Source organism: Lagopus muta, chromosome 4 (assembly GCF_023343835.1).
Source record: "Lagopus muta isolate bLagMut1 chromosome 4, bLagMut1 primary, whole genome shotgun sequence".
NCBI classification, from domain to species: domain Eukaryota; kingdom Metazoa; phylum Chordata; class Aves; order Galliformes; family Phasianidae; genus Lagopus; species Lagopus muta.
Genome location: NC_064436.1, coordinates 24,982,954 through 25,008,028, shown reverse-complemented (window position 1 = coordinate 25,008,028; position 25,075 = coordinate 24,982,954). Strand labels below are relative to the sequence as shown.

The window sequence follows — 25,075 nt, the reverse complement described above, 5'->3', positions numbered from 1 at the left end:
ATTAGCACAACATCTGCACAGTAGTCAGGTATCCACCTATTCCCAAGTGAATGACTGTAGCGACAGCTTCTCTCTCTCTTTTTTTTTTTTTTAAACATTTAAGTAGAGGAAACCTGTATCTGAATTTTTCAAACACAACACTAATGCATGAGTCACATACCCATCACCATGTTTCTCAAAATGCTGAGAGAAGGCACAGCCTTCACAGTAAAAGCAGTAGGAGACAACTGCTCTTTGAGTGCCTCCAGGCAACAGGTCCCAGTATGCATCAAGTCCATAGGGTAAGCCCTGCCTCAAGCAGCCCATGCCACCACCAGTCACTTGGCCATGCCAGTATCAGTCACTTGTACTATGAGAGCTTCCCCTAAAATCCAAGGCTCCCAAGAGACACATATGTACCATTCAACACTAGCTGATACCAATTAAAATTTAATTTATACTTACTTGAATTTGAACAGATGTTAGACTTCATTATTCCTTTTAACAGAAGTCACAGCACCTGGCAAAGAAAGTAGAGCACTCATTCTCCGCAAGTAGAATGACCACTTGTATACTAAGCAATAATAATTATCCTATTAAGACTAAAAAAAAATAGTGTTAAACATTGTGTGTCTCACACATAAAAACACTGCAGTTTTTTTCTTTATTATTGTTACAAAAAATAAAATGCACATTCGATGCTTACTGTTGGGTCATTTGAAACCATTTCCAGTTGTATTTTTAATAGCTTGCCTAGGAATTATGATTACACACCATTCACAGTTATAAAACATTTAATGCATTTAATACTTTAAATAGTTTCACCCTCTATTTGGAATAGAGTTTTATTTAAAATAGTATATTGGATAAACCATCTGGCCAACAGAGACAGATAACGAGCAATAACAACACAGTGAAATTCAAATTTCTTTCAGCATTTTTTTTTTAGTTTAGAAAATCTCTCATCCCTGGAGATATTTGAGAGACTTAGGGATACAGCACTAAGGGGCATAGTTTAGTGATAGGACTTGGTAAAGCAGGTTGATGCTTGGACTTCATAATCCTGGATTTCTTTTCCAAACCATATGATTCAGGGTTAACTGGTCACTACTGATACATATTTTCCCTTCAAAGTTTTTCCATTGGAAATCGACTTTTTTTTCCAAACATTTTGCATGACAAAGAAATTAGACCAACCTGTAACCAGAAGTACCCAAGAAAGAAGGAAATATGAAAACCCAGATACTAGAAACACTTTTGAGCAATCTAGTATAATTGATTTTATTCATCATGTTTTATTAAATAAGAATGAATATTTCATTACTGACTTGTTAAGCATATATATCTATATACACTAATACTGTTCATTAATTAGTAGAATATAAGAAGATGATTTCTGTGACTGAATATAGGTATTTCTTTCCATTATAGACTACAAGTATATCTGATACATCAGTCAGGGCTGGGAGATATAAATGCAAGGCCTAGAAAGATCATGATATACTTGGACATCTGAAATGCCAGCAGACGTATTTACTTTCTCAGTTAACCATTATAATGCTTTGGTTTCTTTCCTTATTCCTGTTTGAGATATTTAATTATTCAGTTAGGTTTTTAGCTAATTCAGACTTACGAATAAAATTTTACTATTTTTTAACCTAAGATGCATTCAAATGTAATACTGTCTATCTCTGTAATACCTGCTAACCTTCTGCTAACTAGTCTAAATCAACACTAGTATTTTCATGCATATACATAAGGACACTCCTTGTAAGAAGTTCTTATTCCAGTTACACTGTTTCTTAAAAATTTTCAGTTACAACCTCCCCTCTGACTCACTCTAACCTCATGAACTAGGAACATTTTGAGTCAATTCCATCATTGTTCGTATCTCCTGCTACACCTGAGAAGGCATTTGATCTCATACAATATGAAGCTGTTGCTATTGTTCTAAAAATGGCCTCTAATGCATTTTCTGTGTGAACCATTTCTGAAAATTATGATGGTTGAATTTGTGGTCAAGTCAGTCATTCTGAGAAAGATCATAAAATCCCAAGAGACATGCAAAGAACAATCAATCCCTACACCAGGAAGCAAAAAGGAAGTGCCAACCCAGTGGAAATTTATTTATTACACGTTTGAAGTCTGCTGAAATAACAAAAAGTTGGACTTAACTGTCAAATGGGGCATATACAAAAGCAATGGGATTAAATCTTATTTTCAGACAGGGAATGGTATTCACGTAGGTATTAAAAATTGATATATATATATTTTTTTTCAAATCTCTCCGATAGAAGTTAGAAAAAGCAAATGTGATCGTATGAATTATATTAGGCATCAGTGAGAAACTTTCCTTGAACTATATCCTTGCAGGAAATTGGCTAAATGTAGCCCCTTGGCGCCAAGGAGGTCATGAGCTCTGCGTCAGTGCTAATTCATTTTTTGTGACCATGTTGTGTTGGGAAATCCTGATTCCCAGCGCTGATGTGTAAAACAAGACATTAAACTCTCTTGGGTTATACACCTGATATGCCTAATGTGAATGCAATTTAATTTCCCTAAACCTGTAAGGAGTGTATGAATATAGAACATATTTTGTGTATCAGTAGGAATTTTATTTTCTAATGTTCTGGATACTTTTTTCCCTGAATGCATCCCTGAATACAGAAATCACAGCATTCAGCATAGACTTTTTAGCATGTCAAACTTTAGGCTATGTTTCCACCATGTTTAATAAAATCAGGGATAATTTTGGAGAGTTTCACTTAAGAGAGAAAAAATAAAAATCTTTTCATCTACTGTGCAATTATCATAGACATATAGATACAAACTAGAATTCAAGGCATTGTAATTTAGGATGGATTTTCAAAGCCTTGTTGAAACTGCCTGGAGGGTTTCACCAGTTCTAACACCTGCTCCACCCATCAGTTATTGCTGTCTGTCCAGAGCTGTCCTGAACTAATTTCTTCTATAAAAGGAATGAAGAAAAGCATGCCACAAGACACCACTGAAGTCACAAGAGTCAATGTGTCTGTGAGGCACTGCAGATGAAGGGCTCTGCAGAGTCATACCTAAAATGGCTTAATGGACATAATCCTGTATACACAGTCATCCACAGAGCAGCCTCCAGAACTGCCTTTTGCAGAATTTAGAAGAAGGTTGACTTAATCAGCAGAGCAGAGAGGTTTAATAAGTTAAGTGCTCTTCCTGTTACTGAAATGGCTTGATAAAAAGCTAGTAGGCAACAGAGGAGCTCTTAAGACTAGGACATATATGAATTATCATCAGGAGGGAGCACCAGTACATTAAAAAACTCAGTGTATTTACTAGATATATTACTTGAGAGGGATAAAGTACATAAACGTACCTACCATGGCAACAGATACAACTTGATATTAGGGAAGAAGTTGACTGATAATTGCATACAGGAATTGATTTTCACTTCTCTCCTTTGTGCTTCCTATTGGCAAGAAGGGTAACTGCCTCAGGATTGTATCACTGTTGGAACAGATTGAACAGTGCAACTCCTGCAGCCCAGAGCTTTCACTACAGCCAGTGCACTGTTTGTTTGTTTTTGTGGGTTTTTTTTTTTTCCCTTTTTCCTTTTTATTTTATTATTATTTTTTTAAGTGGAAACCAACCCAACCTTTTCTACTGAAAACTTGACAGCAATTATGGAATTTATGCAAACAACTTCCTACCCAAGTATAGCACCAGTGGAGTTGCAAGTTCTCTTTACACTTTGTTCTTGGTCTATACTCATTCCCCATTTTCTTTGGTCTCTTCCTGCTCTGCCACCACATGTTAAAGGAAAATTTTTACCACATCCCACTGACAGTGGTTTTATTTGTTATCTGTTCTTCAAATAATCCACATAAAAGTAACACACATTATGGAGGTCTGAATTCCAAAGAGCAATTAGATTTAGAAAAGATTTTAAAATAATGATTATGGTGTCAGCAGAAATGCCTTCTAAAAAGGAAAGAGGATAAATTATTACCCACTGGTGGCTCTTAGTTATCAAGATGACAGAGGACTTTTGTGGGAAAAGCTAAAGAGCCAATCAACTGTGCTGGACTGAACACACTTTAAATATACATGAGCAAAGAAAGCATCTGAACTTACAGTTATGTGCTCTGGTCATTTTAAAATCCATATATTTCCTATTTAGTACTTAAGAGAAAGTAATTTCATAGGTACTCGCAGCATAGACAGTGATTGATTTTCAGAGCTGACAGTATCCAATACAGAATCACAGAATCACAGTTCAAATTGCCCCAGGCCAAGCAAAGCAAAACTGTTTATTAAAAAAAAAAAAAGAAAAAAAAAAGAAAAAAAAAAAAAAAAGTAAACAGTAGGCATCTCACTCCTTAGTTAAACGTTAAGAAAGATTTTGTTGGCCAGGCCCCTACACTCATTTCTCTGAACAGTCTGTGAATAGTAGCTACTGTCTCTTTAGAAAAAAAAAAAATCTAATAAAATTTGTCTTCAGTTGCTTGTGAAAAAGAAATTGTGGTTCAAAGCTCTTGGCTTTTCTCCACAATGCCACTTGAAATAGGTGAATTGTGCCTTTGGAAAGCAGATTTTCTCCAAGGTCACTGAAGAGCAAGAGTTTCTCACTGTAGTCAGGGCATTAACTTCCATTAATAACCGGTGTTTATAATGCATTCATAATGTAGCCTTTAATCCCTCTCCAAACCTTATAATTAATTCCTTCTTTAAAAATGATAGAACTGCCCAATCCTATTTTTTGAGGGCTGGAGATCTGTTTCCTGCCTTGTAAGCAATAACATATATAGACAGGTTGTGACAGTAGGTAAGCAGGCAACCATTTACTATTATTTTCCACAAAATCACAGACTACTATGGGTTGGAAGGGACCACTGGAGATAGATCATCAGTCCAACCCTCCTCTGCTATACCCAACAGTAGGTTACACAGGAAAACATCCAGATGGGTCTTGAATGTCTCCAGAGAAGGAGAATCCACAACCTCTCTGGGCATTTATTCCAATGCTCTGTCATCCTCACAGCAAAGTTTTTCCTTACATTTGCATGAAAATTCCTATGTACCAGCTTGTACCTACTGCCCCTAGTTCTGTCACCAGGAACCATTCTATTACAAGAAGTTCATTCAGGAAGGGTTTTGTTTATGACCAGCTAGCATCACCACTTACATATATTTGCACAGAATACATCTTATAATGAGAGACAAGGCAAGAATTTATGTGGCACCCTGCGTACGGGAAGAGAAGTTCCCTGGAGGAAAATTTCATGCAGGTGTAAGGCACCAACCCTCAGAATTCAAGTGATCAGGCAGAGAGAACCTACAGAGTCCACAGAAATGATGCACTCAATGCCAGCACAAAACAAGCCATAAAACATTGCACTGCTCCACAGCAAGTGTTGAACATTTAATACAAAGCACAATCCACAGTGACTATGGAACACAGAAGTTATATATCAAAAGCTTGAACATTTAGTTAGTGGAATTAGAAAATAACTATACGCATGATCAGAATTAGAAATTGTCTTAAAGGTTAAGCTAGTTCAGAAAGATATATAATTTATAAACTTAAATTGTAGCTTACTCTTTCAACTTCTTCCTTATTAAATGAGAATATTTGTTAAAATAATGTTAAGTAAACTTATTTATTTTCTTAATGCTTGCTAGCAGATCTGAAATGTCAAAAGTTTTGAAAGGACTTACCCCCTTTCCACCAAGGATCCATTTGGAACACTTCACATTCTGAGCTTTGTTTTGATCAATAAGAAAGTGATTTCTATTATTGCGGGTTTATAATGACTAAGTATCAAGTTTTGCAGACTTTTTTGCTCCACCATTTAAAACTAAACCAAAATACTGCTCTTGTTTTGGGACCAATGCAAATCCTTATTTATCTAAATCATCTTTCTGTTTGTTTGTATTTCCATACAAAGTCTGTTTCAGATCAACTTCTGGCAATTCTAACCTTTTCCTATTTCATCTGACCTACAAGATATGCCTCTCTTTCATGCTGTCTTACAGAGGGGAGATTTGGGCAGAGAGGAGACAGCAAAGGGAAGAAATTTTTCTTAGGTCACCAGTCACCCAGATAAGCCTGGAGACCTTCCCTAACAGGGAATGCTTGAGGATCTATTTATTTATTCGTTTATACTGACTTCAAAAGGCACTGAATTCTACACTGGGAAAAAAAAGAAATTGTATTCTCTACATGTATTTTCATTGTTTGTTTTAGTATCTGGAAATATTAATACTAAAATACAGCTCTTCACAAATTCAGATGATATTTTGATCCCCCAGGCTTAGTCAAACATTTACTCTCTTTTAAGTAGTATAAATAATTTGAAACCCAAGCAGAATGTCTCTTTCCAAGTTGATTAGTTTACTCAAGGTCTGACACACACGTGTGTAGTAGGTCAGACAAAACGCACATTAGGTGTTGTCCCACATCCCAAGGATGTTATTTGATGTGTCAACAGTACAGTTGTTATTAGTCCCCTGAGTTGCACTAATTTTGACATCTGCTAAAGTCATTTTCTTACATGTTAACTGCTCTAAGAAGGTCATCATAAGGGGACAAATCCTCCTTCACTTCATAACGGAGGAAAGTTTTACACAAGCTTTTTAAAACACGATGAAAGCAAAGCAATCAGTGTGAGTTTTTCTTTCCATTCAAGGCAAGGCAAACTGCCCAAAACTGTGATCTTTGTCCTTCTGCTGCTCCAGCCTCTCAGTATTTAGAAGATGTCTACCTAAGTGCAGATCTTTAAAATTATGTGTTCTGACATTTCCTAAACTGTAGGGATAAGCTAATGAACAATTGCTTCACTGACAGTTTTCTGAAGTCAACTACGGCATCAAATCACTACCATAACTCTTTAAAAAGACCACCTCTGAAGAAATATCTTACCCTTAGAATTTCATTTAATTTATTAAATTAATTTATTAAACGTTTATTTAATTTATTTTGAAAGGAAGATTGGAATTGGGAAGACACACATCCTTCTGGAGAAATCACCATTTTTTTCAGGTTAAGCAACAAGTAGTGAATAGTGAAATTAAAAATTAATGAAATTAAGCATCCAAACTACCATCATAATCAAACTATGAGTACTTGATATTCATCGCTTTCATGTAAATGGTTCTTTCAAATGAATATCCAGAAGCAAGCCTGAAAGCAAATTTCACAGGCCAGAATCTGAAGGTCTTGCATATGCCATTTAGAGACATACCCTCTCCTCCGATTTTCATACCATGAAGCTATTCAAGATAACACTCATGCCAACTATTCCAATAATTCTAATTATAACCAGTGTCCACCTGAAATACACATGGAAAGTTTTCACTACTGAGACTCCTTCTTCCAGTCTCTTAGAAGTCAGCAAAACCATTGTCTCCTCATCTGATCCCCACTGCAATTACTTTTTTCCTCTTTATTATAAGACAAATTATATATATTGTATAGTTGGCTACACTAGCATTGTGCTTACAACAAGATACTCTGTAAACCTTCAATACTGAGGCTCTCTTAGAATTTATTTACCCTCCCCTTCAGAAGTCTCACTACTCTCATTAAATTGGCCAAAAAGAAAAACTCCCCATTTATTTGCAGATTCACTAGAACACTGCCATGACATCAAGACAGTGTTAGTAAAAAGCAATACGGAGAAATTATTAACAGGTTATACAGACCTGTGCCAACTGCAAAATGGAGTTAACGTGGGCAGATACCCACTGTCCCTCTCTTGTTCTGTCCAGGCATATTTCTCACCCCACAGCTGACTTCCATTGAAATGAAGCCTCAAGGAAAATATTTGATTTTGTCTTTACTCTTAATATGACTTATAAGAGAATGAATTATAATTGCCCTCATTGCTTTTAAGATTTCATTAAGAAATAATTCTGCATGCTCCCCTGGAAAATACTGTTGTTCTTAATTCACATCTTTTATCTAAGGTTGCACAACAGAACTACTTTACAGAACATTCGCTTACAAACACCCTCAACGCCACCATAAAAGTCATATCCTGAGATATTGTCATCTTGTTGCAGAACTGAAGACAGAGTCAAAAATGACTTAGTGGCTATTTTAAAAGGCTTTTCTTTAACAGCACCCTTAAAGGCATTTCCTGGTATTGTCTTTGGAAAGCTATATCAACTGTTCATTGTTCACCAGGGCTTAACTGACAGCATCATATTTCAGCGCACCCAAATTTGAGTGCTGCCTTCCATTTTTAGTGATACTTAGGCTTCAAAATGTTAACATATATAGTTTTAAAAACTGGAATTTCAACTTTTAAATCTCTTTGAAATTGTTTCTGTGGAGCACTACAGAGTAAAAAATCATCTTGAAGAACACACGACCTGTTTCCAAGGATCAGCAACCTCGTACAGTATTTTAGCAAATTTACTTCGTTTCTCCCAGCTCCATGCTACATCTTCATGCACATGTATTTTTCCTCCACAAATACCTCCTCCAGCATCTATTTAGCTAGAAAAGCATCTTTACAGATGTCAGGTAATGCATTCATGCTTTTTAACTATTAAACTCTATTTCAATTTCAATGCATGCATTTGAGGATCATGTTTGCTTTAAAAATTTCGTGAGGGATATCAAGTTACTCACAACAATGGGAGCATGACTTAAAAATTACACAGTAGGCTACTTGAACTTCTGTGGACTGCAAGCTTAGTTTTAATTTACTTTCTCTTATCACAAAGTTAGTGTAAGCAAGGAGTTAAGTACATCGACATTAATATAATCAAAAAATCTCTCAGGATGTACGTACACAACCAGAATACTTTTCAGAGACTCGGACTGAAATAATTTTCTTAATTACTAGGCATTAAATAAATGCACAAAACTCTCACAGTGCACAGTAGTCAAAACAATTTGAAAATCTGTCCATACCTCTTATGTTTTTCATTTCTAAGATGTTACAGATATTTTCTCCTCTTTTCCTGTACCCTTTTTTTTCTGCTTCGAGGAACATATACCTACTAGTTTATGATAAAAGTATTACATCTCTCAGAAAGTAATTCAGCCATTTTCTGCAGAAAGCCCAAGAGTAGTTACGTATTTCTTATTTCAATACCCAGTTTCTCTGCTGCTTAGTTCTAGAGAATTAGTTCTAGGGAACACTAGCTTACTATCTAATTATGGAATTATTCCATATCCATTCATATCATTCATAGTACTTCTCTCTGCCTACAAGCATCACCTTAACATAAGTATACTATCATGTTCTAGATGCATAGCTTGATCCGTAATATAACCTCTGTTTGCTTTGTCACAAATTGTCTTTTTTTAAAAGACAGAGAATTCTCTCATTAGCAGGACTTTTTTCTTTTAACAACCTGTTCTTAAAAAAACTTCACTACATTCATCACACTTAAGGATATTTATTAGATATCTATTAGATAGATATCTAAGGAAATCTATCTATTCTTCAATAGTTCCACATGATACATTTTCTTGTTCCTTTTGTTTTGTTGTTCTTATTTGCTTGTTTAGATTTATGTCTTGATTATTATTATTTTGCTATGTATAAGGAACCCATTCTACTTCAATTAGCAATCAGCACTTACAAGACGTTGTATGTAATATGGTAGACCATGTATTGTGCAGACTAAAAACATAGCAGGAAAAAAAAAGAAAAAAGAGATAGTGGTAGAAAGTTTCTCCAAGTGCCCTCAAGATAACCTACAGTACATTCAAAAATGTTAAGAACCACCCACACTCAATTCTTGAAAAAAAAAGGCAATTAGATTAGAAGGAAATATTCAAATAAGCAGTGAGAGAGATCCTGCAAGCTAGGCATTCTATTTATCTGCCCTTAACACTGACATGTTTCTGTCTTGATTTTTTGTCCTTACTGCAACTTGAACCCAACTGATTTCTGTATTAACTGTAGACAAGAAAAAAATCCAAGAAAAAATAAATTTCCCTGCAAAAAATGTATAAGACATTGTACCAGGAGAAATCAGCTTCAGTATCAACCAACAGAGCTGTAAATTGTTTACACAAGAAAAAAAAAAAAACAACGTACTATTAAATGAAGAACAGTTTTTAAGGAAAAAAAAAAAGTGTATTATCAGATAGTTATGATCATGCATCTAACCGGTTTAAGACAGAATCTACTCTGGTGGGTTCTTACAATGGGTAAAAAGTGCACAAGAGAAGTGTGTCGCTCTTTACTTATCCTTGGGATCCAAAAATGAGGAATGCACTAAGTCTATCTGTACAGAAAAGAATTCCTCAAGCAGCAGATCCCACAGATGTCTCAATCTTTCTTCTGAAATATGCCCTGAATTCAAGTCCCAAGCGAAGCTTAGGCACACAAACTCACACTGTTCCTCCTTTTCATGGGAGTCTAAGAAATCAGTTGGAAATAGCGCACACAACCTTGCTGAAAGCAGATTACTACTAAATAAACCTTTGGAGCCAATTTGTAAACAGCCAGAAACATGCAGCCAGTTTTCTGTAAACAGCTGAGTCATGCACAGGCGGAGGACAGCAGTCTTCTGCAGGAGGTTTTGGTTGATATTTAACAGAGTTACCTTTTAAACCAGCCAGTACTCACAGGTATTATCATTGCAATTTGATTGCATAAACTAAAAAACACTTCAAAAAATTAGCCACAGCCTGTGCTGATCTAGTGACACAAAGACTGATGGGTCAACCATTCTCCTTCTAAAGTCAGCCATTCTCCTTCTAAAATATGACAGGTCGACTTATACCCAAGTTCATCCTCAGCCCTCATGGAAAAAAATTATTTCACCTTGAGTTTACTCAGAGCAACAGACTTAAGTGCAAATGCCTTGCTTGTTTGCTTCTTTCTGCTTTACACAAGCCCTCCATTAACATACTTCAAGAAGGAATTAAACTGATCATGCGAATGACTTCCCTGACCTCCAAGAGCTTGAAAGATTTGAAACTCGTATTTACTCAAAGAAAGAGAACATATTTTATCCAAAGTAATTCTTCTTATTTTGTTGGGGTTTCTAACTTTTTAAAAATTTTACTCATTTTTTTAATTACAAACTGAATGCATCATATCACACCCACAGGAATTCTGTTTAACCAACTCAGTCTTTTAATCTTACCTCTTCAACTGTACCTTAAATATAAAGTAAATTACTATAAAACAGTGCCACAAAAATAAACACTTAACGAATTGTTCACAATTCAGGTTCAGACTGCTCCTGCAAATTGCTTGGTGTAGCTTTTCTATCTCCTGAGAACTTTTAGCTTGAACAGCAATACAAAAATGAAAATTGTTGACAAAATGAATACATTTATATGTTTTCTATACTTTTTTTTTTTTTTTTTTCCCTTGCAGAGATAAATTACCTACTATCTCTCTTCTCTGTTTTGCTGATATAAACCAAAGGTGACACTGCAGGATTCGATACTCTGAGATTTTGAATGTTCATTTTCAGGCTTTACAAAAAATATCCCAGAGCCTATTTCACTATTTTTACTTTATAGTAACCACGACTATTATTTGTAGCATAACCTAAGACAATACAAAGCTTAAAATAGTCCTCCTAAATCTCCCCTTTTTTAAAGAATGAAAAAAGGATTGTCTTCCAAAAACTTAAAGACTACTAAAGAAAATGGAAAATATCTAAACAGAAAAGCTTAAGCATAACACAATCCTATTACTAGTGCAAATTTCTTAGAAACTTCAGTCAAGTGTGAACCTAAAGGGAGGAGGTAAGTACTTTCAAATACCTCCAAGCAAGAGGGTAAGACTGGTTAACATATTTAGGGCACCTTTGATATATGTGATTAACATGCAAAAATGTTAGGAATTTTGTTTTGGCATGAATTCTGAAAACAATTTCACAAACCTAAATTTAAAAGATTTCTATGGAACTACAGATTTATTTCTCAGAGTTCAACCTATAATTCATCTTAACATTATCTTACATCAAATGTAAAATCAAAGGATGTGATATGACAAAGAAAAAAAATCATAGATTAGGTCATTTTTGACTATTCTTAAACAGAAAGAAAACTGTATATCTGGATTATTACTGGTCAAGCTAATGACTGATTTTTTAATTTATGAAATACTAAAGTCATGCTTACTGTAATAAAACAACATTAGAAGAATGCTACAGCTAATACAAACATACCTGAATGTTTACAAAACATTTTATATCTGAAATCCACAGAAGTAATCTTTGTTCTTATTACCAGTAGTTGGATGCAGTAAACATAATGGTGGGCCAACGGGAGAGGTAGAAAGCAGGCTACACCTACTTTCTCTAGGTTTTCATGTTTGCATAGTTGGCAGGATGTTCTCCTCATATGCCAAGGAACTAATCAAGGAGCACATTTAGCAGTTTTTACTGTGGATTGGCAACTACTGAACGTCATCTTTGGCAGGAAGAGTTTGGTAATTTTTGTCAAATTCATGTAAACATTAGATATTCCCAAACCTCACCAGCATTAACAGCTAAACCTTTACAGTAGGATATTATTAAAATGAGAGATATCAAAGAGAGATGCACTGGAAGGGGAGAATTTTGAGGGACTCGACAGAATTAATCTCTGAATTGAAGTGATATTTGATTACAGCAACTTCCTGTATTTATTTTGAAAACAAACAAGCCTACAAACGTAAGTGAAAAATTCTAACTAGCCTAATGCTCTGTCTTTAGATATTGAAATTACCAGCAACAAATTTTACTGTAAGTAAACAGAGAGAACTTTCATCTTACATCAGTCCAGGGGGAAAATACACAGAGAATAACAAACTGAAAAGTTTGTAGCACAGATCACTCTTTTCATTGAACAGTTATGAAACAAGGAAGGATATGAACTTTTCAAAATCACTTACAAAGATTCTTTGGAATGGTACTTCATTAAGCTACTAGCAGTATACCAGTGGTAAGTTATTGTCTACAAGATTCTTTTCCAGCTTTAATTATAATTTTATGATTACACAATAAGTCTAAGATATCATGGTCTTTTGTCTAAAACTGATAGCATCTTTCTCATCTCAAAATAAGTGTTCATTGTTTCAACTTCCTCGAGGGAAATGGCATTTTCTTACCCTGACATGTCATATTAGAAGATGTAACATTACAGCTCATCCAAATTACTACAAGTTATCTAATTTTCCTCATCAACTGAAGGTAGCCTAAAGATGTGAGTTTAAAACAAAACAAAAAAAAAGATTAAAAAAAATTGGTCGTCATAGTTACTAAGTACTACTGAGAACTGCATAGTATTTTGTTCAGAAGTCTAACTGTGAAAAGCAAGGTGCTTCCATTCACAATACTGATACAGCAAAAAATCTTTTTTTTTCTTTTGTAATTACGAAACCCTAAGTAAATTCCACTTAACAAAAAGATAAAAGAAAAATAAATCTCACAGATTGTATACAATTCCCATATCTAAAATATATCGCTCTAGAGATTTACTCAATTGATTACAGCTCTTGATGCCTGTTGGTCCAAGTCACTATAAAAAAAAAAAGCATATGCATCACAGTTTGTTCTCTGCAGGTGGGCAGATCTGGTGAGGTTACATGCCTAACTAAAGAAAAGGAATCCCCTATGCAGCACAACTGAACTCCTGCCAGTGAGGAGCTGCTGCTGCCATTGCCTTCAGCACGGCAGTGGCTCTGGCACACCAAGAGTGGGGTTGAAAGCAGCAGAGTCATCACACCGTGCAGTTACAAAAGTTGTCCATAGAGAGCAATTTTATAGAGGACTGGAAAAAAAAACTCAAGAAGCTGGAGAAAAGATTTCCTGATATTTGCACTTTTTGTATCAAAGCTAACTTAAAGTTCAAATACAGTCAGTGCTGATAGCATGCTTTTAAAAGGATTCTATTCATTGTTCAACACTGTTAGACTTAATTTATTGTTAATTTCTGCAATATATGTCTATATAAAGCAAAGAGAATTCTTTCTGACGTGACAGTAAACATATGATGAAACCTTACTTGTCAGTGGATATCGGCTTGTAATTACAGTTTAATATGGGACATTGGATAAGAGAAAAACAATCTAAAAATTTGTTGTAGTAAAATAGTATCTAATTAGTGTAAAACTAATAAAAAATCTAGTAGTTTTGATTTCCTTCAAGGGTATAGATTCAAACTCTGTAACAAATGTTGATTTAAACGTTTGACTGGAATGCTCTCACATCTCACCACACCATTTCCCATTCATGTCCCGAGGAGTATTTTCAGCTGTTACTAGCTTAACAAGAACACTGTGAATGCATATTACTCTGTAATCGATGCATACAAAAAAAATACATGTAATATTTCCAAGATAATTTCATTCACCTCTGCAACAACCTTTGCTTTGAAGATTATACTCTCTTATTTTTACTTGTCAAGAAATTGTCTTAAGGTATGATGGTGGTGCAATACTAATATTGCCTTAAAGTGGACATACTTAAAGAGCAGCAAGAAAGCGCTATGAAAGGATTATTAAACATTGCATCTTGATACCTATACGGTATATATGAAGTCCTACACATCCTACTCCTTCAAATGTTTTGTCTCCTTTCCCCTCCTTGTGCAATGATCCCCAAGAGGGGTAAGTATAACATAGAGTTGTTAATGTTTTGGAGATCTTACTGTTGCATTATGGCCTATGCTGACAATCACTTTGCTGATTGTTATCTCCTCCAGGAGAAGTGTAACAGTGAAGTTCTCTTTCACCTTTCTAAGATCTTTGTACATTTTTGATGTATTTTCTAACACAGCTCTCATCACTGGTTTACAATTCCACGTCACTACCAATTTATTGTATATAGTACATTTCAGGTAGCTCTCTGTTATTCTCTTTGCAGTCCCCAACAGTGGTCTTGCCCAGCTTCCAGGATTGCACTTCTGTTGTGACCATGGGAACACTTCATAGGACTGGGGCCTCTAGTATAGTTTTTGAGATTACCACTGCTAATCCCTGCCCCTGTTCTCTGCTTCACGTTTTATTGCAGGGTAAAAGATAGTCTATGCTACATAGAAGAACGTCATGATATTAGTACCAATTATTAAAATATATACACCCATAATGCAACACAGAAGACAAACTCATGTCCAAAATCTGGATCCTAAGAACAAAGAGAATCAAAATCTATTGGCCATGATTTCATTGACCAAAAAATTAAAATTTGACAAATGAAAGCATGCGATGCTCTTCCTAACAAATAAAAGATCAGTAACAGCATCTCAAAATGCTCACAAAGTATTTCAGTATTCAGTAAAATTTCAGAAGTATTTGTGAAACCATAAAAAGCTAACTGCAACAAGTTCTATCTTGACAGTAGGAAAGCACAACAAATGCATATTCAACAATAGCTGTTAGGATTACAGCACCACCTAGCGTGTTCTGGTACAGCTCCTTCAAGAATACTTTCAACTTGTGTTTCACCTTAGATTGTCTGGATTTCTTTTTTTCTTTTTTTCCACAATTCTTTTGATTTGTATTGTACAATTACAGTTGGAATTTCATTACTTTCATGGGTTTTGACTCCATAAGAATGTCATCAGAGGAAGTGTTGCATATTGCTACGTTATTGTGTGCTCAGCTGCTAATAGAGGACTTACCCCTGTTACATAATGAAAAGAGAACTTTTCCTCCTCCAAATCTCTTTTAAGTCAGTAAACATAATTTCCTCTACACTCTTTGAAGGAGGAACAGTGTAGGAACACAGCAGTATGACCAGCTGCCCTCATAACCCCTAAATTTGGGCTTTTCTCATTCCCAAATTTTTCATAAAGTAGATTAACACCTACTTTATATTTACCTTGAGCACGCTGAGAAACTATGGAATAAACCCAGTATTTGAGCAACAAAGTATATGTTGGGGATTTTTTTTTTGTGTTTATCCCAGCTAATCTTAGGCATATTTTGATAATGATACCTGATATGCTCCCTTTTATATCTCTTTCTCTGATAGCAATGCTTATACAAGAGGGGACAGTGGTTAATTTCAACAGGTAAGTTAGGTTATTTATTTACTTACTTATCAATAAGGAAGAACAGAACTAAAATTTAAGAGGAAGAAGAAACAACGAATTAAACAGGACCGAGTTTTTACTTGTGAAGTCACAGATCAGTTGTATCATTCAGCTACTTAAAGATCCGAAATGGAATGCATTGGTATGGGTTTTTTATTTGTTTTCCATGAGCAAGAATGACCAGGAGGACTGGGAAACTGCAATCTTATGAAGTATTCCACAACACGTTTGTAGATTTAAATATAATTAAATATATTTAACAATTTACAAGTTGTAACAATTGAAATCCAGCTTGTAAATTCCAGTTTCAAATTGTGTAAGCTCATCCTTGTCACTGCAAAAGCGGAGTTTGCATAATTACACACAATTTTCTTTTCACTGCATTCCTGTCTCATACAGTGAACTTACTGATGAACATAAATGCTTCTCAGAAATAATTGTTTCTTCTTCTGTTCTTTAGATACAACTTTTCTGTACGTTATTTAAACTCAATGCTGAAGATAAAGATAGTCAGGTTTCTCAGCTACGATTTCAGCCATGGAGAAAGGGGAAAAAAAAAAAAAAAAAAGGCAATTGTAGCAGCTACCTATCTTTCTACAATCTTAGCACGATCAGCTGGTCCAGGAATTAACAACCCTTCCCAACTGATAAGCTATGAGTGGGCTGTAATGACTGTAAGAGTCTGCTTTCCCTCAGTAGTAAATTGTTCCCTATGATAAAAGGTTTCAAATATTTAACTCACATGAGAAAACCTGATTGAGTAGCCTAACAAAGACGACATTTCCCATGGGAAGCAATGCAGTCTTCTTTCAGTTTACTGCATCACTTCTGCACTTATCTTCAATGCCTCTGAACAAATTTCTCCAGGGATAACCTACAGAGGAATCAAAGATTCCATTTCCTCTGTCTACTGTAATTTACTTCATCACAAAAATTCAAAGCTGAAGTTCTACAGCTTTCTCAAGAATGAACACATCATTTACTGAATATTAAACGAATAAAACCCAAGAATAGTCCAAGTATGTAAGAGCAAAACTGCAGACCTGACCATAATTACATTTATCACAATCTGTTCTACCTTACTAATATCTTTATTTGCACTGCTTGTTCATTTTTTTTTTTAATTTTTCATGACCGCACATCATGATTAATTTTTCATAAAAGTCATTCAGGATGATTATTCCACCAGCACTTTTGTTTCCTCTTTTTTTAATACACTGGCAAACTTATGCAAACATCAGACAAACCAGAATATTCTTAACAACAGGAATGCAGAATGAGAACCCCATCTCTGGAAGTGCTTAAAACCAAGCTAAATGGGGCTTTGTGCAACCTGATCTTGTAGGAGGCATCTATCTTGGGGATTGGGGGGAAAATGTTGAACCTGGATGGTCTTACTACACAAACTTTATATTATTCTATAATAGTTCAAAGAATTCAGATTTTAAAGTGTTCAATGTAGAAATGATCAATTAACAATCACAGTCTATCTGTACAGAATATGAGAGTCTCCAAAATCTATTTGGACTAATATGTTAAAATACAAGGGAATGCACTTCCAAAGATTTCTGTTTCTTAAATAAATAAATTAAATTGGTGGGGGAGGAGAAGACTGGAATTCACTTGTTATTTTAAGAAAATAAGGGCATCTATGCTGTTATAAAATATAGTAGTACTTTTTCAAAAAATAGTATCAGAGACATTAATAGTATTAAGTATATAAAAACATATATTTCATTTCTATCAAGATTCTAATCAAATTAAGGGCTTAGAGTAAGGAATTGACTGAAGCGAATACTAAGGTTAAAGAAGCCTCAGAAGCTGATGATCTGTAACTTAGAAATCAAGAGACAACATATTTTGTTGGATTATGCAAAGCAGAAGTTGTTGAGGGGTATGGAGGGTGAATGGACAAGAAAAAGCCACAGTTATGTTCACTTGTAAATCTTCATTTAAATTATTGTATCTTTAGACTATGTGTTGGTATAAAAGAGTTGAACAAGACCTTATCCATATCATACACTAGCACATTTTTATACTGATTACAGAAATATCTGACTTGTGACAAGGCAACAAGTAAAGGAGAGAAATGAATAAGCCAAAGTAAACCAAAGTAAAGGCAGAAAAAAATTTACAGTCAGAATTAAAACTAGCAGTGTTTTTTATCTTGAATAAATGAGATATATACACACACAATAACCTCTCAGGAACATAATCACCAACAAAAAGACACAAGACAAATACAAACAGACATGAAGTGCAAGATAACATTTAGAGCAATCTGTGATATTGTGAGGATGAAATATTCTCTTCAGATAAAATAAAATCATATCCTCCAAGGAAACAGGCCTTCCTATTTATATGTCTTCATATGGCATGAAATCAATTATTTTTTTTTTTTCCCCATGGAGCTGTGAGTACAAAGACTGCTTGACAGCTCAGAAACTTGGCAATATTTAATGGTAGTATGTTACAGTGGCATATTTTAAGAACAGCTAAAGCCCCAATTTTTCTTCAGTTGTATTCAGTAAAGATAAATTAACCATGAAGTGTAAAAATTTTTTGTGAGCCTCTTTTTGTTGAAAGATGTGTCTGGTCTTTGAATTTCAACCTAACAATCCAAGAAAAACAAAGAGAAACTGTACACTATTCTGGTATACTACTGAAAATATTCAAATAAAAATGAATATAAATGAACTTTTCTGCCCTAAAAATTCTTCAGTTCTTCACAATTTTAAGGGTCATCTTCTGGAGTGGAAAGACGATAAGGCTGTTCTGCACTGCAATACATTTACCACATTGCAGAAATTTACACTCAAAGACTACTATGTTTGTCCAGTAATTATTCAATATAATATTTTCTGTTCATTATTTTTAGTTATTAATATGATTTTCTCATTTTCTATAAGAATTTAAGTATATGAATCTCCCAGATAAATTTAACAAACATGCAATAACATGCGTATTTTCCTTCTGCACAAAAATTCCATCAAGACAAATTCACCTATAAGTTCACCAACCCCCAATTTACCACCATTTGAGATGAGAGGAAAGCTTTTTGAGGATGACATAAATAAAAAAACTCTTAGAATTTCTGTTGTCAGAGAAAAGTTGTCAGAGGAAGTTGCCTGAAGTAAATACCTATTATAAATGACGTGGGCCTTATTTTCTTTTCACATGTAAGATTGAAGCAAAGAAAAGGAAAACTACAAGTAAAAGATAGAAGTAAAATTCTGTCATACATTTCCTTATAATAACAAACTGTTCCATCTAGAGGCCTTAAAATGACACTACAAGATTTTTTTTATCCTAAGCATTTTCCTTTTCAGAACCAGGATCTTGTTGATGTCTTCGTTTAATAAAATTTGAGTTTTCACTTATAGTACCAGTTGATTTAACACAGATGAATATACGAGACTGTCTCCTATGTACAGGCAAGGAGAACAAGACGGTAGGAGAGGAATGAATAGCTTGTGGGTAGTATTTGAATTCCTTACAGATGTCTATTCTTCTCGCATATTCATATGCATGTCTTATGATTTTTCTTCTTGGAAGTTAAAAGTGTGCCTAGTTGCCTTAGAGACAAGTTAGCTGCACCATCAACTAAAATATAACTTGCGACAGGGAATTTACAGGAAAAAATGCACTTAATAAAAGAGTTCAGAACTACTTGTGCCAAAAGCCCACCAAGTATAAATATAAGCTGGCAACCAAAAATGTTATTGTTTCTCTGCCCTTACAATACAACTTATGCTCTTCCTCTGAAGATGTGTTTTTGCTTTTTGTTTTTACCCAAACTGGCTGACTGCATTGGTAAAATCTGGATCATCACTTGTTAAGTACTTGTTTAAAGATTTTTTTCACACTCACATCATGATCGTTACCATGTAAAGAAGCTAAGTATGAATTTGGGAATAAAACAAAATTTATCAGTGGAATGTGTATTTGGCATTCCAGGCATGTAAACAATGTTGTGAAAAGTTTCTCTAGGGCTGATCAGAGTTTCATAGAAAAACAAGGTTTTTAAAAAATGCAATATAAAAAGCAATATGACAATCGTGTACTACATGGATAATGATTAAATCAAGCACACTAAAGTTAATATTAACCAAGGAGCACCACCATAACCACAAGCAACAAAATCAATCAATGAAAAAAAAAAAAAACTACTACAAACAAGAATGAAAACTAAGTTGATTCCTAAGAAATGCCTCAGATTCAGCCTTCTTCCCAAGACCTTGAGTTAATTCCCTAAAGGATGGTATGAAATGAATGACTCATTCTTTATTTATCTTTGACAAAATCCTAGTTTTCTCTCATGGTTCGTTAAGATTCTGATAAAGTCAATATGTCCTCGGGTTGTAAAAGAATTCAAGAGCCGTACCAGGAAAGATTCAGGCTGGACATCAGGAAAAAATTCTTGATTATGAGTATGGTCAAACACTGGAATAGGATTTGTAGTGAGGTTGTTGATACCTTGTGCCTGCCGGTGTTCGAGAGGCCTTTGGATAATGCCTTAATAATATGCTTTAATTTTTGGCTAGTCCTGAAGGGGCCATCTTAGACAAGATGGTTTTTGAAGGTTCCTTCTAGCTATCCTATTTATAAATACTTATCTAAATAACTCAGAAATAACTCATTGTTGTGATGTAGAGAAAGATTCACTTGTATAAATGCAAAAAGAGAACAGAAAATTGATTAGTCAAATGTGTCATTAGGCATTAAAATTGAGATTGTGCAATGCAGAGAAAAAATGAAGCTTTTGCAGGATTTTGCTTTTATACCAACAAAATGTGAATATCTTGTCTATAGTTGTTTTTTTTTTTTTCCATAGAATGTGAATATTTTCAAGGGCGTGTTAGTGAAGCCAGCTTTGAGACAGTTATTATCACTATGTAATAGAATAAAGATTAACATCAGATTAGTATAGCAGAGCAGTCAACTTGAGGACAGTTATGCTGTAAGTCATTCACAGCCTTGCCACTGCTGATGTAGAACAATGTAATCCTACCTGTGAGTGAAGGTGAGAAGAATGAGGCTTTTATCTTAATTTTTCACATTTTTAAGTCAAGTTTAGGTTAGAACATCACAGACAAATCTAGCTAATCCATCACTTCCCACTCTAAGCAAGAACACGTCAAGCCCTTTCAGAAAACCTGCAATTCAAACCTGCTTTTTAGATAAGCAGAAGCTGGTGTCGCATTCATAAACAGAAACTCAGTGTTTCTTGTTTGCCCTTGAAGTAACAGCAATGTTATTGCACTGAATGCTGAAGCTCAGGATATCTATAGCTCTCTATTCCCACAAGTAACACCAACTGAAGATTCCAATTGTATTTCACACTACTAATTTGGGTTCTTCATAGATCCCCCAGAAAATCTCTTTTTTTCTTACTCTGAACTTGTATCTTATGCTCTAAAGACTCTATCAGCAACTCTTCTATGCCAAAAATAGCTTTATAAACCAGCACAAACTTTCTCGTTGTCTTTATGCTGATGAATAAGATAACTACTTGTTCTCTTCAATGTCATCTTCCTTTGTTCAAAGTAAGATCAGTCTAGTCTCTTTCTAGAGGTACGTTACCCACAGAAAGCCATCAGAGAACTGACCTAAGGTTTAAATGTCTCTTTCAGCAACATATTAATGAGGAAGTAAAAGTCCTCACGTATTAAAAAGAAAAATCTCAAGTAAGAGGAAAATGATGACAGCAAAAATGTTTAAACCATTGTAAGCCAGTTTGACAGCTTGCAGGCAGGCGTTATTGACTGAGGGAGCAGCTACAGATTTTGACATTTGCTCAGAAGATTCTTCCTTGCCAACCTTATCTAGATTGCAACCAAGCCAGATGGCCTTAGTCCAGGACTTGTAATCAGCCAAATGCAAAGGAAGGCAACTGCTCTAGCTGAAAAGGAAATAAAACAAAACAAAACTTCAGAAATACTAATGACAACCCATGGTAAAGGTAATATGCATCCACTCATAGATCTGCTGCAGAAAATCTATTTATTGAAAAATAAAAAGATGCTACGTCTGTTGCTCTTAGTATTTCTGAGGCTGTGGCTTTACACGGAAAGGTAGTTGTCTCTGTACCACATCCTGTGATGTCTCAAACAAGAATGAATGGAACTACGTCATAATCTTTCCTTCTACATCAAAACACTCAAAAATCAACAATAGCTCCTGCCAGCTAAGGTTGAAATTCAGTGAATAACAACATGCTTCAGTTCTCAAAATGTTATGTTTATAAGGGGCAGGGAGGAAAGGTCTGTTTCAATCTACCTGAAATATTTTGCTTAACTTTCCTTCAATTTACATTAATTTCTAAAGTGGAAATAGTATTTCAAAATGAGAGTTAAGTTTCTCCAAATAAAATAAACATGTAAATGTTTAATTTGTTTATTATTATTAAAATAAAAAAACAAAAATAATCAAGAAAAGCAAAGCCTTGAGAAAAAAAAAAAAAATAGAGTAATGACTTTGGAAAATGCCATAAGAACACATGATTTTGGCCAATGAAAATAAAATACCATTATTGAATTTAATTCATTTAAGTCTGTTCTAAATATGCACCATTCTTTTTTCAATTATATTTCTCATTAGGTCTTCTTATTCAGTAATATCTGATAGTTATCAACAAGTCAGCTATATTTAAAGGAGGTTTGCTTTTCAGTCTTTCCCCAAGAAACCATACATATCTTGATGGAGTATAGGCCTAGCAGCTACTTTTTCATCATTTTTTAGCAGGCAAGGGGATTGGAGCTAATTTATAATTTTTACAGAGATCATCTTAAACATTCAACATTTAAAGAAGTTCTCAGCTGTTTTCCTTCTACTCTGACAAACAACCACAGGTTTATTTCCGGATATCCACATGCCTATCTGTCAAGAAGAATAAGACATGCTACTTACTAAAAATAAAAAAGAAATGATTTTTTGCTGCATAGTCTTATTGCTGAAAAAATAGAAAACATACTAAAAAGTCTTGTAGATCACTTTTCATTACTTCTAATCCCATACAAATCAATGAACCAGATGTTTTCCAAAAGTTTCATCCTACTGAATGCTGCTACTCGGTAAGCTCAGACTTGCAGTCACATGTATTTCTGACATTTCAACTACAATGAAAAACAAATGTGAACAGCACAGCAGGCTGTTAATCTCACAAAAACTTTCTTAAGTCAATATACATTTTTTAAATAACTTGAAAGAAAACTAAAAAAAAAAAATATCAGGTTTTTGTCTTCATAGAATAGGAAAAGAAACGTGAAAAGATTTACCTTAGCACTCATCATCAGACAGATAATTTCAAAATCTTTCATTTACTAAGAAAATAATCTCACTACCAGATCTGACATCTACTTTGAACCACAGACTTTAATCTTTACCCTTAATGAGCTAAAATATTTACTGAAGTTACACAGACTTTAACCAAGTAAGAAGATCAATCTTTAAAATATTTTACAATTATTTCCAAACAGGCAAATATTTTATGCTGTGTCATCACAGAATTACTTTGACAAAGTTGATTCACTTTAATAACATCACTCTACTTTGTATTGATTTTCCCTTTTTGGATATGTAATTATTTGTTGTATTTGGATGCCAAAAGCCTCTCTAATGAGCTGTAGGTATGCATGAAGAATGCTGTCCTCTTCTCTTCTTTAAGAAACAATATTCAGTGGCCTGCCTGTACTCCAGAACTTAAATGCAAGCTCCGTATATTTGTCCAGTAACTACTGGAAATAATTATTTAAATAACAAAGATAATAATCCAAAAAAGAAAATAATCATTCTCATCTTTACAAAAAGTTGAAGCACAACTTCCATAATACAACATTTTTGAAATAGAGTCCTCTTGGTGAAAAAATTGAAAGACTTCATAAATTTGTAATCACAGTCACCTGTTGGCACTTATGAAGAGCTAGAACTTGTTAGTACAGACTTACCCCCTATCACAAGCCATAATCTTTCTCACAACTGTCTCACAAATTACTAGGTTCTGTAACTTCTGTTGGCATATCATGCCAATTTTAATTTCTTCCAGTAAACATGAACTTACTTTTCTTTCTAATCTAGTTCATCAGTTTCCTGTTTCTTCTGCTACAGTTTACCATGATGGTTTTTCTCAGATTGTAACTGTATTTCTATTATGATCCTAACAATCTGTCTTGTCCTTACCCACCCTTCTTTATCTTCTTGGTCATCATTTGCTTTGCTACTCATGAAATGATATCTAGTGACAGACTCACCAGCAAAACAATCTGAGTTTCCAGTACAGACTTGCTCTAGTAAGCGTAAACAGAAAGTATCACTGTCTACCAAGCAGTTCTTAAATTTCTTGATTGTGCACTTTTCCAAAAGGCAAATATCTGGTTGTAGGTGTTCGTTAGAAAGGTTAACTGAAGTTCACCTCTTTCTTTTAATGCTGCATATAGAATTTATCAGGGACTCTTCCAAATGTGTTGGTTGTTCTTACCACTGGTATACATCTTTTTGAGAGGAAGGCAGATTACACCTTGGAAGATCAATATCTTTGGAGAAAATATCCAGAAAAGCATTATGTATTTAACATTTCCCCATACTCTGATCAGCCAGTTGATCCATTATAAAAGCCTATGTCAATAAGTGCATAAAACTCTCATCTTACCAAATAGGCCTTAAAATTGATCAAGCAAGAAAATACACCCTTTCCTTTCCTTGTTATTGAAACACTAAAAACTCCACCCTCTAATTAGTGGAATCAAACAATGTACAAGCTCTACAGATACATAGATACATTATTACCTATAATTCCTAATTTATTTATGGATTAAGTTAATTAATACCCTACTAGGGATTGAGCTGCTCAATTCAAGAATCACAATAGCCAGAGAGAGCTGCCAAGTTTCAGTAAAATATTTTAGAGCCAGGATTATTTTGAAATGATTTGCTGCTGCAATGCAAGCTTGTTAAAAGGAGAGGTGTGCTAACTAGATTCAATTTTGACATCAAAACCGGCACAACATTTTCTGAATATGAAGCTTTTAAATTGATGACGAGCTAAGTCAGTGTATTTTTCCTATTATTATCAAGGAAAAATCTGGTAACATAAAATAAGTT

The 25,075-nt window shown here is 34.5% G+C and overlaps 1 long non-coding RNA gene across 1 annotated transcript in view; it reads right to left on the bottom strand.

The window, feature by feature from the left end:
* Positions 1-25,075, bottom strand: part of LOC125692072 (uncharacterized) — a 56,360-nt gene that overhangs the window by 2,177 nt on the left and 29,108 nt on the right. Inside the window, exon 2 of the long non-coding RNA XR_007376437.1 lies at positions 445-499. This is a non-coding gene — a long non-coding RNA (uncharacterized LOC125692072). The remainder of the gene's footprint in view (positions 1-444; positions 500-25,075) is intronic.